We start from the raw sequence: 12,826 nt of genomic DNA, 5'->3' as shown, positions 1-12,826 counted from the left end.
ATGTTTGCAGTATTTCTTGAGTGAAACAAAATGGGCATGCAAACTAGTTGTCTCTCGGTGAATGACAACAAACAATTAATTGAAGAATCCCATCCATAGTTCCCACTCCTACTTGGAGTAGTACTGTTGGCCAATCACCGACAATGGGGGCGTAGACTTCGGCTACTGAACTTCGATTTGCCTAAAAAAAAATGCTTTGTGTGGGTGAACAGCCGGGGGGAAAAAAACCTGCCGAACACCAAAACAAACAAAAACGTCACAAAATGTCATCCTAATCCAGTGTATATGCGCAAAATGTTTCCGACTGGGATCCATATGACAGGCTTTAAGAGTGCTTTTGGCTTTGCTGCCCCATCATCTTGGAACACATTGCAGAAGGACTTAAAAATGAGATCATTTCCTTCTGATTGATGATTTTTAAATCCTGGATTGGAGGGCTGCTGACGACTGACTGCACGTGTTTTTAAACCTGCTCTTTTAATCTCTTCTATGCACTTTGCACTGTTTTAACTTCCATTTAATTGTTACCTTTTATGTGTTGTTGTATCTATTGTGTAAATACATGTAGGCTGCTCTCTTGGCCGGGGGCTCACTTGAAAAAGAGATGGAGATCTCAAATGTGACTTCTCTGGTAAAGGAGAACAATTAAAGCAAAGCAGCTTTGTGGACATGTAACCCGACATTGGCTACTCTAGGTGAAATCTCGCTCGTTGTAATAGTTTTATTTTGTGTAGCCTTCAGCGTTGTTTTGTCTCCGTTTCATTTTGTTGTTGTCATTATTGGTCCGTCTGCTCTTCAGTTGTTTTAAAAGCCTATAATATTTTTTGGGATGTGCACAGGCTCTGTGGCCCACAGGGCTCTGTGAAGGGAGAGGTTCCTTCAGGACCGGCGTAGCTCCATGATGTCAGCAGAGGAGAGGGAGAAAGATTTGCAGGAGTTCTGAGCAGCGGCAGCCTTTACAATTGCCAGGCTCAACTTTTAATGGAGCTATCTGTGCCTCTGTTGTTACTGGGACAGAACCGTCAGATTAGAACCATTGATAGTCCCCTCACCGTGGGAGGTACTATGAAGCTCGGTGTTTCAAATGAAAGAGCCGTTGGAAAGAGGGTCAGAGGGTGAGGGGAGCGATGAGTTTAAAGAGGGGGCTTGTGTAAATGGAAAAAAGTGGGTTCAAGACCTGCATTTGTCATTTCAAATGACGCCACTATAGTAGGTTCTGTCTCTCGCTCATATCCCAAAACAAAAAGATGAGTAAGGAATTCTTAGCTGTCTGCTTTGCTTTTAATATTCTTTAGACAGTCTAGTAATGATTATCTTTTAATTTCACCAATTTAAAATCAAAATGCTCTCTTCTCTGTTGGCGTCGTTGATTTGATTTAAAACAGACTGACCTACTATAGCTCCCATTCTGATGATATCGAGCAATATCACATTCATGTAGCCAGGGGTATTGTTTAAAGTGTATACGTTGATTGCACGCATACTAAGGTGCTGATAAACATGTACCTTGAAGCCTTATGCCTGGTCTATCTTGCATTTCCCTTGCAGTAGGAGATGAAATATCACACAGACTGCCTGTGCCTTGTTCCTAGTGGAATCGCCCACACAGAGACAGAGGATCACTTCCCACACAACTCAAGGCTGCTTCTGCTGGTGACCTTACACGTTGGCACTCCACTACACACTCCACAGACTCAGACAGTGGGCGAATAATGTGGGATACCACTGTATGTCAGTGTGACTGTGGAGCAGCTTAGTTCGAGGTGTTACTCTTCCACTATCGCATACTGAACGAGTGAGCTGGAAGTGCTGGGAAGAGTGGGCGGCCATGTTGGATAAAGTGAGCAACTCTTGCTCTTTTGCGGTGTGGCTGAGTTGAGTCGAGCCATCAGTAAGCCTTGAGAGGCGATGTGAGTGACTGTGGAGGCTGACTCTGTGTGTGACAGTGCACTGCAAAGGAGTATGCGTGGGAGTAGGAGAGAAGGTGTAGGCAGGTTGTGTAGGCAGCAAGTGACTGTTCAGGGTGTTTGTAGTGTTTGAAGTCAATTTATGTGCTGTGTTTTGTTGTTTCGTTGTTGGCAATTATCAATGACGGGTGACAAATTGGTCATTTGGGTTATGGTAGGCACTTACATGGAAATTATATGTAAAAACAAAAAAAAAAGAGTAATTAACATGGTTATTCATAATTGGAGACAAAAAAAAGCATTATGAGTAATGTGGGACAATTATAGGTTTTGTTCAGTGTTGTAAAAGAACAGCAGCAGGCCATGCAGAGTGCAGCATTTTATGAGTGATAGTGCACAGTCACATCTGTTGTGTTCCCACAGCATGCTCTCGTTATGATGAATTGTACTGACTGCTTTCCTTTCTGGTGAAGTCCAAACCTCTGTCAGTTACTATAGGAGCAGATGAGAGGAATCTAAAATGGAGATTCTGTTTTACTGGGGATTGTTTCACTAAATTACGATTCTTTCTTGACAGACAGCAACATTGAGTAGATGGCCAGACCAGCGCACATGCTATATGGTTCTGGGTGCAGAGATCACTAAATGACAGACCGTAAATATCTTACTATAAGAGAAAAATCATACAGATACTGCATGTTTATTTTTTATTTTACCTTTATTTAACCAGGCAAGTCAGTTAAGAACAAATTCTTATTTTCAATAACGGCCTAGGAACTTGCCTGTTCAGGGGCAGAACGACAGATTTGTACCTTGTCGGCTCGGTGGTTTGAACTTGCAACCTTCCGGTTACTAGTCCAACGCTCTAACCACTAGGCTACCCTGCCGCCCCGTGTGTTGGACGTGCCGGCAAAAGCCAGCGATGCAGAGGTCCTCTCATGCTCCTGATTCTTTTCATAGCACCTATTCAGAAGCATCTTTCTGGCTTCCCAAAGAAAGCTGCTTGGCTCTCAATGTCCCCCATCTTAATGTGAGCCATTTGATTTAATGAAACCATTGTCCCTGAACAACCTTCCCTCTCTCCACAGTCATCCACTCCTCTCCTCTTCTCTCTCCACCTAGCTGTGAATCACACGGGTAGGCCTACTTTCTTCCCTCCCTGCCATGTAATCACGCCGCTCTTTTGTGAAGTGAAAATGTCACGCATTCAAAGAAGAATGATGAATGATACTCTTCTTGGAGTTATGTAGTAGTTGACTGAGGAGAAAAAGGCTTGCCATGTCATACAATTGAGGCATAGGGCAATCTTCAGGAGGGTTACAATAATCAAACAACAAACCAAAAAGCTCTCCATGTTTTCATCCCTCCTATGTAATTATGGGTCACGATTATCTGCAACCTTTTACAGTTGAAGTCAGAAGTTTACATACACTTAGGTTGGAGTCATTAAAACTCATTTTTCAACCACTCCAAGTAATTTTTTCAACAATTGTTTACATACAGATTATTTCAAATCAAATCAAATGTATTTATATAGCCCTTCTTACATCAGCTGATATCTCAAAGGGCTGTACAGAAACCCAGCCTAAAACCCCAAACAGCAAGCAATGCAGGTGTAGAAGCACGGTGGCTAAGAAAAACTCCCTAGAAATGTCAAAACCTAGGAAGAAACCTAGAGAGGAACCATACTATGAGGGGTGGCCAGTCCTCTTCTGGCTGTGCCGGGTAGAGATTATAACAGAACATGGCCAAGATGTTCAAATGTTCATACAGTGCCTTGCGAAAGTATTCGGCCCCCTTGAACTTTGCGACCTTTTGCCACATTTCAGGCTTCAAACATAAAGATATAAAACTGTATTTTTTTGTGAAGAATCAACAACAAGTGGGACAAAATCATGATGTGGAACGACATTTATTGGATATTTCAAACCTTTTGTAACAAATCAAAAACTGAAAAATTGGGCGTGCAAAATTATTCAGCCCCTTTACTTTCAGTGCAGCAAACTCTCTCCAGAAGTTCAGTGAGGATCTCTGAATGATCCAATGTTGACCTAAATGACTAATGATGATAAATACAATCCACCTGTGTGTAATCAAGTCTCCGTATAAATGCACCTGCACTGTGATAGTCTCAGAGGTCCGTTGAAAGCGCAGAGAGCATCATGAAGAACAAGGAACACACCAGGCAGGTCCGAGATACTGTTGTGAAGAAGTTTAAAGCCGGATTTGGATACAAAAAGATTTCCCAAGCTTTAAACATCCCAAGGAGCACTGTGCAAGCGATAATATTGAAATGGAAGGAGTATCAGACCACTGCAAATCTACCAAGACCTGACCGTCCCTCTAAACTTTCAGCTCATACAAGGAAAAGACTGATCAGAGATGCAGCCAAGAGGCCCATGATCACTCTGGATGAACTGCAGAGATCTACAGCTGAGGTGGGAGACTCTGTCCATAGGACAACAATCAGTCGTATATTGCACAAATCTGGCCTTTATGGAAGAGTGGCAAGAAGAAAGCCATTTCTTAAAGATATCCATAAAAAGTGTTGTTTAAAGTTTGCCACAAGCCACCTGTGAGACACACCAAACATGTGGAAGAAGGTGCTCTGGTCAGATGAAACCAAAATGGAACTTTTTGGCAACAATGCAAAACGTTATGTTTAGCGTAAAAGCAACACAGCTGAACACACCATCCCTACTGTCAAACATGGTGGTGGCAGCATCATGGTTTGGGCCTGCTTTTCTTCAGCAGGGACAGGGAAGATGGTTAAAATTGATGGGAAGATGGATGGAGCCAAATACAGGACCATTCTGGAAGAAAACCTGATGGAGTCTGCAAAAGACCTGAGACTGGGACGGAGATTTGTCTTCCAACAAGACAATGATCCAAAACATAAAGCAAAATCTACAATGGAATGGTTCAAAAATAAACATATCCAGGTGTTAGAATGGCCAAGTCAAAGTCCAGACCTGAATCCAATCGAGAATCTGTGGAAAGAACTGAAAACTGCTGTTCACAAATGCTCTCCATCCAACCTCACTGAGCTCGAGCTGTTTTGCAAGGAGGAATGGGGAAAAAATTCAGTCTCTCGATGTGCAAAACTGATAGAGACATACCCCAAGCGACATACAGCTGTAATCGCAGCAAAAGGTGGCGCTACAAAGCATTAACTTAAGGGGGCTGAATAATTTTGCACGCCCAATTTTTCAGTTTTTGATTTGTTAAAAAAGTTTGAAATATCCAATAAATGTCGTTCCACTTCATGATTGTGTCCCACTTGTTGTTGATTCTTCACAAAAAAATACAGTTTTATATCTTTATGTTTGAAGTCTGAAATGTGGCAAAAGGTCGCAAAGTTCAAGGGGGCCGAATACTTTCGCAAGGCACTGTAAATGACCAGCATGGTCAAATAATAATAATCACAGTAGTTGTCGAGGGTGCAACAGGTCAGCACCTCAGGAGTAAATGTCAGTTGGCTTTTCATGTATTAGCAAAGCCAAGCGGTAGCATTCTTACAGGGCAGCCAATACTGACTGCCTTAATGCAATCACACAAAGGTCTATTCCAAAGCCCACGCCTGCAACACTACTTTGATAGGGAAGATGCAGAGCCCATTAGCTGCTACGTGAGTTTAAACGCCGGTGCCTCTGTGAATGATTGTGTACTACGTCACAAGGCTTCAAGGTCCAAATGAATTAAGAGCACCATCCACATCTCGCCATCCAGCAGATAGCATGAGTGACGCACAGACCTGGTCCAACCTGCTGCTTACTTACACGTGTTCCACTAAGGCAGTTATTTATCTTATAACTTGTGGTAAAAATGATGTAGGTAAAACAAAGTGCGAATTAAAAGTACGTATCTCAGAGCATCGTAGCACCATTAGGTGTAAAAACTTTACTTATCCAGTTGCGGCCCACTTCTTGGAGGCAGGCCACTCGATTTCGTCTCTAAGTTATATTGGCATCGAACATGTCACCCTCCCTAGGAGAGGGGGTGACCTTGATAATTTATTGTTAAAACGAGAGGCTGCCTGGATCTTTAATTTAAAGACCCTTGCGCCCTTCGGTCTCAACGTAGACTTTGATCTGAAGCCATTCTTGTGATTATTGTGACTTTGCCATTGTAATTGTTTGTAAACTTGTGTAGTCAAATTAATCTATGATCGTATGCTATCCATTTGTTGTTTGTATGCTGTTCTTTGTATGACATTTTTAATATTTGATTATTAACCAATGATATTAGGCAACTCTTGGCCATGATTACAGACACCTGTGTCTTTTGACACTATATAAACGAGTCATCCCGCAGTGTTTGTGATTATACCCTGATGAAGACAGCCTGGCTGTCGAAACGTTGGTAATTACATGTTTGCATTTGAGCTCCTAGAGTGTGCGGCTCTCTTTTATTTTCAAGTTTCTATTCCGCTAGCCAGCACCTCGTCTTAATAGGTGTGCGTTTCTTTTTCTTCTACTTACAGTATCAAACATCCAAAAGGGTTATTTTTCACACAAAAAGAGTGACACGAAATCAGATGAACTCAGACATAAAGCTCGGAACAAGCTGTTCCTAAGTGTTGTTCAGCAGTCTAACAGGCAGTAATGTACTTCTCTCTTTTCAAAGGACTTTCTGCTCATACTCTGTTGCTTGGCAAACAATGCCTGAAGTGGGTCTGGAGACTGGAGAGTGCCTTTTATTTAGCTGCCTACTTTACACACCTCTGTGCTTTGATGAAGTGATGACCTTGCCCTGCTGGAGCACAATGCAAATGCCACATGTGATGTTACGTGAACATGTACCGTGGAAACGACTGTAAAATCATTATGAAATACAAATTCATCATTTGTAGTGTACACGTTCTTGCAGTATACATGTTATTTAGCCTGTTGTTTTCTTCAGAAGTGGTGATATCAATGGTTTTAGGCTACTATTTTCTATTGATGTGTGAGGGCAGGACACGAGTGCTGAGAATGCTCTCCTGTAGTTCTAGGACGTGATGGCTATAGTAAACACGGGATTTAAAGCCACTCAGCGTAGCCAGTGGAGCGACACCGTTTCTGAAATAAACCCCTCCCACGTCTGTGCCAGCCCCCTTCGGCAGGATCCGTTTCTGTCACTAAATGGGACCTTATTGGAGCCAAACCATGCCTTTCTGTTTCTGGGAAGGCTATGACGTCACGAGGAGCAGCTGGGGACAGTTGGATATACATAGTTCCATGTAGCACAGTTAGGCTACCACAGAGCAGAGGCAGCCAGCTGGAGCATGGGGTTCATTGTCATGCAATCCCAATGCCTCAGTCACTTTTTCAATGTTTCCTGTCACTGAGTCTGCTTACAAGTTAATCTGGAAAGAGCTTGAATAGCCAGGGCTTTTCATAGGTAGGACACTAATAGGAATAAAATAAAATAAATCCTACCTATGTGTTTTGTCAGTGAATCCAATCATGTTGTAATCAAAATGCTCAATTCAGACACCCTGTTTCTTGATTTAAACTTGATTCAAATGAGACTCTGCATTTGAATTTCCGACGAGGGTAATGTAGACAGACGCAGACACATTTAAGGAGAGAAGTCATTTTCGGCAGACCTATTCTGTGTGTCGCAGAGCAGACCCAAATCACAACCCCAAAATTGGATTTCATGCTTGTCCCTTTCCCAAACCCACAGGAGATAGTAATGCTCGATATGATTAAATATACTTCAGATCAGGGAAATGACAGGTTTCCTGGTAGAGAGAGGAAGGCTTTTCCAATTTTCTGTCTTCTAACCTTCAGTCGACTTCTGTAATCTTGCCCGTTGTAAACAGGCCGGTGCAATGGAGGTAGGTTGAGAGGGACTAAGTGGCCAAAGCCCTATTAAATTAATCAAGGCAGTGAAACGGCCCTCTCCTTCTGAGATATTAAGTGGGTTTATAAATAGGCGTTGGAGGTGATGGTAAATTCCTTCCAAGTGTGTAACTTTCTATCTGCCCAGAGTTTTGTCAGAACTGGCAGCAGTGAGAGCAGCTAATTTTCACACTGCTGCCAAGGCTGGCATGGCATCAATTTAAGGTCATTCACTTCCTGCCCTTACCAGCTGCAGATAGACAGTAGAAGTGGGTCCCCTACTCACGGTCAAGCCCAGCAGAGGTACCCCAGGGATTCCCTAACGAAACATTCAGTATGGCCGCTTTTAAACTGTCTCAGGAACTCCTGCTAGGTTCTAAAATGGTTACTGTGATGTCAAACTTTCCCCGTGCTTGACTTGGTGTGAAATAGGTTCCCGGGACTCATTTTGGGCTACGATAGTGTTTATATTTAGGTGCAAGAGCTCCACAATACTTTGAGCTAATATTCTATAAGAGGAATAGGAGCTCAAGCAGTAGAACATTATGAGGGACCGGTACTCCACCTCTGGTGAGCTCCTGCCCGAGTCAAGCACTGAACTTCCCTACATGCTGCTGATATACAGATAACCCCCATTACAGATGAGCACATGATCATGATCAAGTCAAATTGCTCACAGAGAGAATTCAAAATATGCTTTTTCAGAGGAGAAAACACACAACAATGTTAAGTGACCCAGCAATGGAAACAGTACGGAACGCAAGCAAAGTCACAGAGCATCCATATGTGGTACATTAACTCTCGTTTTCCTTGAGCCAGTTGGCGGGGACAGGGTCAAAAATGTCTCCTTCATACGTGTCCCTGCCCCATAGCCAGATGAACTACTCTGGTCCACAGAGACACAGAATATGGGCCCAGAGAGGCTAAATATAGAGCAACAGTCCCTCACAGCCATACTAATGCTTGACCCTATGTCAAAAAGCAGGCTCGTTGGGCCTTTTCTACTGGGCCTTTGCGGTTATTCTGCTTCCGAAGTACGTAAGCCTATGCTGTTTTTAGCTGGGTCACGTGTGTATTAGTTCCAATGTAATTCCCTTGTGTATAATTCCATGCACATGTACTGTTGGCTACTATCAGAAGACGACATGGAGGAAGGAGCAACTTGCCTGCCCTTTCTATATATATAGTATACTGAATTTAAATGTTATTTTTACATGTCCTAATGCTTCCTGTTGTTGTTATTATTATTGCGTTCTTCCTAGTACAGCCTAGCACGCTTGTGGAACACGGCTGAGCGGAGCGTCTGTGGATGAGAGCTCCTTTCTGCTTTGATACACCACAGCCCATTTAACCCTGCATGGGAGATGACATCGCTAACCCATCTGCTAACCTGCACACAGATGTATACATGAATAGCTATAATCTCAGCGTTCACATAAACCAGATGAATGAAACGGTATGATGTGGCTGCTGGTCTTTGTTTATAGGGCCGCCAATGGAGCTAGGGCCAATTCCTCCAAGGGTAAATGTACCATTAGAAAACCAGAATGCATCAACTTGGTTCTAAACATCATTTTTTAAATAAAATTGTGTTGGTTTGCCGCTGGGCGTCATTCAGAGGACCTTGAGCATTGGGCTATTTATGGCATCCCCTGGGTGTATATATAGCCCAGCACGCTTGTCAGGTCAATCAAGGTCACTTAAGCTATTGTCATCATCCTGTAAATTGGAGGCACATTGCTAAATGTGATTAAGACTGCTCTCTGGATAATCATGGCTGTCCTATTACATGTGCAACCATTTTGAGGTGGTTATTATAGATCCACAAGGGATGGAATGATAAAAGGCCTGGCGGTGCAGTCAAAAACGTGATTTCCTGTATTTTATATACATTTCAACACTATGAGGTTGGAAAAATACTGTGAAATTGTGAAAATTCTGATAATGCCATTTTAGAGGTTTCTAGAGCTGTTTAAAAAGACCCCCTGAAATTTCAGCCTGTTTTGATGGGATGGAGCTTTGTTCTGCCTGCTGACATCACCAGGCGGTGAATTAGATAAAAGACCAATAAGAAAGAAAATTCCAAACTTCTCTGCCAATAATAGCTAGTTTTCAGTTTTCCCCTCCCCACTCAGACCACTCCCAGACAGCCCTAGCAAAATGCTTGCTTGAGAAATTGCTTTACTAAGAAGCTATTTCTGTTATTTTATACAGTTTTATTAGAAAACCGTAAAAGTAAAGGTATGTTCAGGGTATTAAACCTGGGATTGCTTTAACAATATATCAACCTCGATGTGGTTAAGCCTCCTAAAAAGCATTGTGAATGAACAGTAGGCTTCTCTTTTCAGTAGATTTACAGTGGCTTGCGTAAGTATTCACCCCCTTGGCATTTTTACTATTTTGTTGCCTTACCACCTGGAATTAAAATAGATTTTCGGGGGGTTTGTATCACTTGATTTACACAACATGCCTACCACTTTGAAGATGCAAAATATGTTTTATTGTGAAACAAACAAGAAATAAGACAAAAAACTGAAAACTTGAGCGTGCATAACTATTCACCCCCCCCCAAAGTCAATACTTTGTAGATACACCTTTAGTCTCTTGGGGTATGTCTCTATAAGCTTGGCACATCTAGCCACTGGGATTTCTGCCCATTCTTCAAGGCAAAACTGCTCCAGCTCCTTCAAGTTGGATGGGTTCCGCTGGTGTACAGCAGTCTTTAAATCATACCACAGATTCTCAATTGGATTGAGGTCTGGACTTTGACAAGACCATTCCAAGACATTTACATGTTTCCCCTTAAACAACTCGAGTGTTGCTTTAGCAGTATGCTTAGGGTCATTGTTCTGGTGGAAGGTGAACCTCTGTCCCAGTCTCAAATTTCTGGAAGACTGAAACAGGTTTCCCTCAATAATTTCTCTGTAATTAACACCATCCATCATTCCTTCAATTCTGACCAGTTTGCCAGTCCCTGCCGATGAAATACATCCCCAGAGCATGATGCTGCCACCACCATGCTTCACTGTGGGGATGGTGTTCTCGGGGTGATGAGAGGTGTTGGGTTTGCGCCAGACATAGCATTCTCCTTGATGGCCAAAAAGCTCAATTTTAGTCTCACTTGACCAGAGTACCTTCTCCCATATGTTTGGGGAGTCTCCCACATGCCTTTTGGCAAACACCAAACGTGTTTTCTTATTTTTTCTTTGAGCAATTACTTTTTTCTGGCTACTCTTCCGTAAAGCCCAGCTCTGTGGAGTGTAAAGTAGTCCTATGGACAGATACTCCAATCTCCGCTGTGGAGCTTTGCAGCTCCTTCACAGGTTATCTTTGGTCTCATTCTTGCCTGTCTGATTAATGCCCTCCTTGCCTGGTCCGTAAGTTTTGGTGGGCAACCCTCTCTTGGCAGGTTTGTTGTCATGCCATATTCTTTCAATTTTTTTAATAATGGATTTATTAGGGCTCCATGGGATGTTCAAAGTTTCTGATATTTTTTTATAACCCAACCCTGATCTGCACTTCTCCATAACTTTGCGTCTGACCTGTTTGGAGAGCTCCTTGGCCTTCATGGTGCCGATTGCTTGGTGGTGCCCCTTGCCTAGTGGTGTTGCAGACTCTGGGGCCTTTAAAAGGCCTCTGGGGCCTTTATATACAGGTGTATATACAGTGCCTTGCGAAAGTATTCGGCCCCCTTGAACTTTGCGACCTTTTGCCACATTTCAGGCTTCAAACATAAAGTTATAAAACTTTATTTTTTTGTGAAGAATCAACAACAAGTGGGACACAATCATGAAGTGGAACGACATTTATTGGATATTTCAAACTTTTTTAACAAATCAAAAACTGAAAAATTGGGCGTGCAAAATTATTCAGCCCCTTTACTTTCAGTGCAGCAAACTCTCTCCAGAAGTTCAGTGAGGATCTCTGAATGATCCAATGTTGACCTAAATGACTAATGATGATAAATACAATCCACCTGTGTGTAATCAAGTCTTATTTAGGGGCTTCATAGCAAAGGGGGTGAATACATTTGCACGCACCACTTTTCCGTTTTGAATTTTTTGAAACAAGCTATTTTTTTTTTTTTTTTTCACTTCACCAATTTGGACTATTTTGTCTATGTCCATTACATTAAATCCAAATAAAAATACATTTAAATTACAGGTTGTAATGCAACAAAATAGGAAAAACGCCAAGGGGGATGAATACTTTTGCAAGGCACTGTATTATAATGTGAAATGTAATCAGTTGAATGATATGGTGCAAAGAATAGATTCAATTTGTCATTGTGCATTTAATTACAAGGTTTAAAATCAACATTAAACAGGAAAAACCTACGGATTCTTACAAATCATTACTTGTCAATATTTTAAATAGCTACATGCTAAAATAAATAAATAACAAGTATATGTAACATAATGCATAGCAGTATGACGCAATCTTAATGATAATATTGTAATTGCGAGAACAACTAGGTATTGTGTGTGTCACAAACTATGACAGATACTATAACTAAACTCAACAAATGTGTCATATATTCTGTAGATAAGCAATGCCAAAAGTCTACAACTAGGGTGGTTCTTGAATTGAGGTGGCATTTAAAACCATGAAAAACACTTTAAAATTACAAATAGTTACATTTCAAATATGTTTTTGTCAATGATCAAATATAATACATGCCATTTATACTGCCTTATGTTTATGCATTATTTAAAGTATTTAGGGATAGAAAATGGCCTTGTCCTAGTTGTGACCCAGTAGAGTTGTAGTCAGAGCTATATATTACGAGAGTTCAGCCAGGTTTTTATAATGGTTGGTTTCAAGTTTTCTTAGTCGTATGTACGGGATACGCATGTTATACATAATATACATTATCCAACAAAATACTTGTTAGTACCTTTATTCACAATGTTTTGTTGATGTAACTATACGAGAGTGTCTCCTGACAATTCCCTATGAAATGACCCACCTCTCATGACAAAGTACTACTGAATCACTACACAAATCCTATGTGTGTAGTAGGGAGTGTGTAGTGAACGTGTAGATTATGCACTACTCAAGATACACAAGTAAAGTTTTGTAGTATTCCGC

General features: G+C 41.6%; 1 protein-coding gene across 1 annotated transcript in view; it reads left to right on the top strand.

Moving 5' to 3' along the window:
* LOC110506340 (carbonic anhydrase 7) overlaps positions 1-12,826 on the top strand; it is a 42,367-nt gene that overhangs the window by 28,628 nt on the left and 913 nt on the right. The gene's annotated exons all lie outside the window — the stretch shown is intronic.

Source organism: Oncorhynchus mykiss, chromosome 26 (genome assembly GCF_013265735.2).
Source record: "Oncorhynchus mykiss isolate Arlee chromosome 26, USDA_OmykA_1.1, whole genome shotgun sequence".
Classification (NCBI taxonomy): Eukaryota; Metazoa; Chordata; class Actinopteri; order Salmoniformes; family Salmonidae; genus Oncorhynchus; species Oncorhynchus mykiss.
Note: the sequence above shows the minus strand (reverse complement) of the source record. Positions and strands in the feature narration are given on the sequence as shown.